We start from the raw sequence: 5028 nt of genomic DNA on the forward strand, positions 1-5028 counted from the left end.
CTTTTTTTTCACCTACGTAATATTGCAAAAATCAGGAACGCAAGTCCATGCATTTGTTACTTCTAGGCTGGATTACTGCAATTCTTTATTATCAGGCTGCTCAAACGTTCCTCCTGCTCACCCGCACTTTTGTCTTTTGTCCAGTGCTTAAAGAGCTTGTTTATTAAACACTTTACAAAGTGGTTGTATAGTTTTTGTCCAGGCCTGTGACTGGGACAATATTCATGTAACTATTAATCTGTTAGCAGGCTTTTAAAGCTCCTGGTTAAACAGTGGGGGATAAAAGGTTAACACTTACAGACAGGTCTTCATGTTGTGTGAGAACTGACATTTGCTGCGGTCGGTCTACAAAGAAATGAAAGCGAGCTACGAGTGGTTGCAGTGTTTAGACTTGGCTTGAACCTGGGCAGCCACAGTACAGCTTCCCTTTTAGCTACGCATGCATTCTGTATTCAAACGTGACAGGAAGATCTGGTTTTCCTTCAGTAACTTTCACACACATTCACACTTCATGCTGCACGATGAAAAGAGAGAACAATTGATGGTGTTTGCAGACGATGGTGTTTATAACTATAAAGCACAATGGACAGACTGAGTATTCATGTAGGCTGGTTTTTTGTGCTTTACGTTGCTTTCTGTACTGTACGAGTGGGTTTAACTGCGGAGAGCAAAGCATGAACATCGAACATCATGTCCTAAAAAGACACAAGGTCAGAAAAAATGACAAGCGGCATGTTTGCCTGCACATTAATATTAAATAGACAGTGAGAAACTCACTGATAACTAACAGCTGGATGTGCAGAATGATAATGGAGCAACATTTTAACTTATCCAGGAGAGAATCAAAATAAAAAATAAATGTAACAAGCCTAATTATGAAATGTGTTATTAATTGTGCCTTTGTTCACATCCAGCTCTTCATATTTTAGCATATTTTTATCAGTCAATAATTAACTCTCCCTGTTATTTCAGGACTTGATTGACTTTTTTTATTGATGCTGACATTTCATGTCCCCATTATCGTTTTAATAATTGTTGTATTTTTTTTTATTTTATATGATGAATGTATGTTGTACATGGAACTGTTCTTTCTTTTTCAGTTGTCTTCTTCTTCTCTTCTGGAAAATCAAACAGGATGCATTTGTCCAGTATTCTAACTGCTCCGTTATGACACTGTTCTCATCGCTTTCTCTACGTTGTCTCTGCATCTACCCCAGTATTCTGGTCAGGCCAGTTACAGTGAGTTGTGTGTAATTTGCATGTCGTAGATGCGTCTTTGTCACTCCATCTTACATCTCCTCCTCATTCTCCCTGTCAAACTGTGCAGAAGCTGCATGAGCTCCATTTAACTCTGTGATGGAGGTACAGATGAGAATTATTTTCCTTTTTTTTGGTAAGTAGCCTTTTTACCTAAATAACTGATGCGTAGAATTACCTGTACAGACGTGTCCACCAATTTACAGTGACTACTAAATTGTATGTAGACCTAGCGACTATATTAAGCTAAATTTTTAAATAGAACCACTGTTGTCTGTCAGTGTATTTGGTACATTAGATCAAGATTAAGATCAGATTAAGGAGAGAATAACATAAACCAAAAGGTGGGATAGTCTGAAAAAATGTTTCAGCAGAGCAATAATGTAGGTTAATGCACAATATATTTAAAAAATATATATTATGACATTAATTTCATTAAATTACAAGTATAAATATTAGCGTTTAGAGTTTAATGTGCTCAAAGTTTTGAACATGAGCAAAAAACTTGCTGAAACAATAGTAGCCTATAAGGTTTGATTTCGTTTTTGTTTGGCTGCCTTTTGCGAGAATGTTTAAAGTTATTTTAATAGACCACCTCTTGCCATCAACAGAAATAACAGAAATATGTATGCTGTATTTTTTTGTTATAGATTTTGAAAGTATCAGTTTAACTAAGTTGACCGTGTTTATTACAGCCCTGTGACAGCCTCAGAAACTGGATTTATTTCATTTTTGTGTCAAAGCTTTTGATTAATTGATTGCTCTTTGGAAGAAAAGAGAATTTCAAAGAATAAAACAAACAAAAAAATGCATCTAAAAAAACTGCTTACCCTAGTTTTAAATCTTCTGATACAGCAGGATCTAACTTTAACTTCTACATGAGCCGTTTCACTCATTTCAACATTATACTGGGACCTAATTTGTAAATCAGCAACTGCTTTTACTTAAAGCAAACCCTGTTTCTGCTGGGAACATGTTGTGTCAACAGGACTATTTCAGGAAGTCCTCATTTTATCTGGTGATCAATCATGGCTGAATGATTTTTCTCATAGTCTTCACAGAAGGGGCATTGTTATGCACATGTGCATCTACCCTCATGTTATAGCCTGGCTCACAATAAAAGAGAGACTACAAAAATACAGTTATCAAAAAGTATTTGGTCAATCTTATGAAATTAAAATAAAATAAATTAAAGTAAATCCCCTCCTTTGGACTCTTAAGATCATAAAACTGTCGGCTAATTGAACTCTAAAGGGTTAAAGAGGATGAGATAAGCTGATGTGATGTGATGAATTTTTTGTTTTTTGGTATATATATATATATATATATATATATATATATATATAGCTGGTTGGAGAGGGGCACATTTCAGATCCACCTAGACTGGGGTTTTTCCTTTGCAACATGCAACTACAAGCTTCATTGTTGAATTGTGTAATTCAGTAAGGAGGATTGATTGAAAGTGTGTAAATGAAGCTTAGCGTAAGTTCAATCAGGAAGACTATGCTACTCATTTGTTCACATTTTCCTCTCTCTTTTCTTGCACATTTAAAGTGTAAAGCCAGAGGGCAAAGCAGGGGGAAGTGTGATTCAAGCCAGACCAACAGAGGTGTCATTTACACCGGGGACGCTGGGGACATGTCCCCACCACGTTTTGAAATGGCTGATTTTGTCCCCATCACTTTTTGAAAGCATTTGTTAAAAGTGTTCTGAAAAATAGCTTGCAACAAGAAATGTTAACTAACAAATGGAAATGCTTTGAGAAAGGTTTATTTGCACAATAACATGCAATTTAAATATAGCAGAAACCAAATGAGAATTGTACAAAAAAAGTAACTTAATCTGCTGATCACTGCATTATATTATTATTATGCATTATTATTTATATTTATATTTATTATATATATTATATTTATAATTATGAATTTTCCCCTGCCGGCTGAAAATGTCTCCAAATTACAGCGTTTAACGTGACCTTCCACTCATATATTTTGCATTTCCCATATCTTCTAAATAGTGTTAAAAATCTTTTCATCTTGTTCTTGTGCTTCGTTACATCTCGTGTATCATCACGCCCCTAATCTGAGCCCTCATGTCCCCACCACTTTTTCAACACAAAGTGACGACCTTGAGAAAGCAGATCAGTCTTATAATCTCTAGTATTAGTAAAAGTACAAACTACAAGTATCGTTGAGCGTGAGCGCGTTACAGATACATGGTGTTGTCATAGACGTGGGCACAACTTTTTGCATGTTTACGCTCGTCACCTCCTGCTTTGCTGTTTGACATTTTTATCACTAAAGTTACTGCCTCCTGATGCAGCTTGCTAGAGTTATGCTACATTCAGATACTTGGCGACGAGGCCATGTTTTAATTTAATTATTATGAGTTCTGTGTTTGGCAATTTAAGCACATTTTGTCATCAGAAAGAGTGTGTAATCATGTGGTGGATGAATAAAATTACACTTCAATAAGAACATTTTAGAAATTGAATCAACATAAATTTATTTGCATAGAAATATTCAAATGTAGCCTGTGTGCTGATATGATTCACGGGGCCAATTCACAATAAATGTACTGCAACAGTAAGGTATCAAAATACTATAATACTATTTTAAAGGGGTGAATTCACATTTTTATATGTTACTTTTTTAAAATGTAAAATATCTGACTCCGCCCACTCAGCCTTGAAATCTTCAGCGAGTTCGAGTCTGGCGTCTGCCCATGATGTGTCACTTCTGAGAGCTTGTTGAAGTGATGAGCTTTTCGATATGATAATATGCCCTCGTCGAAACACAGAGAGGACGGAAGCAGCGTCTGTGAACACCGACAGAAATGTCTTTGTTCATTTGGCTTATGTTCTGTGAGCAAAAACACATTTAATGCTGGGAAAATCGCGATTTTCTACATTGCATCAACATTTTGGCAGATTCCATGATATTCCGTGTTTTACAATTAATTTCATTTTTATTGTCAAATTCTGCGATTTCCGCATCTTTCACGGGAGGCTTATCCGCTTAAAAAAAAATATCAAAAAGATGAACGACAAAAAACCCTTCATACCCAGTAGAAGGTTAAAGGTCACATAAATAGACACATGAAGTCAGGGAAACATTTGATGTATACGCAGTAGAATCAGTAGAAGAAGAGGCCAGCTTGATTTTCCCGTGTATCGGAAGATCGGCGGTTCAATCCCCGGCTCGTCCAGGCTGCATGTCGAAGTGTCCTTGGGCAAGATACTGAACCCTGAATTGCCCCAGTTTTTTATTCCACCAGTGTGTGAATGTTTGAGCACTTAGGCTCAGTGTGTGAATGGTGAATATGATGTTGTGTAAAAAGCGCTTCGAGCGGTCGCAAAGACTAGACAGGTGCTATACAAATACAGAGCATTTACATTTAAAGTCCAAACCCTGCATCATCACTTGGCTGTAAAGAATATTCACATGGTTATAAAGTATTTCACATGGCTGCAATAGACATTCTGGAAGTCGTGAGCTTACGTCTCACTGTTGACTTGTTTGCTGTGCATCTATGTTGACTGTTGTACCACTCTGTATTTTACAGTGATGATTTCATCTGCGACGGATGAAGTGAAGAACCTGACGGGCGCTGAGGGAGGATCCATCACTCTACCTGACCCTGTTGTGGAGTTGGGATTTCTTTCATTAGGACAAAAGCCTATTGCTATGGTGACTGAGAGGAAAATCTCAATATTGGAGGAGATTTATAAGGACAGACTTCTCTTGAACAGCAACACTGGACTCTTTACAC

The sequence above is a fragment of the Micropterus dolomieu genome, linkage group LG04 (assembly GCF_021292245.1).
Source record: "Micropterus dolomieu isolate WLL.071019.BEF.003 ecotype Adirondacks linkage group LG04, ASM2129224v1, whole genome shotgun sequence".
Lineage (NCBI taxonomy): Eukaryota > Metazoa > Chordata > Actinopteri > Centrarchiformes > Centrarchidae > Micropterus > Micropterus dolomieu.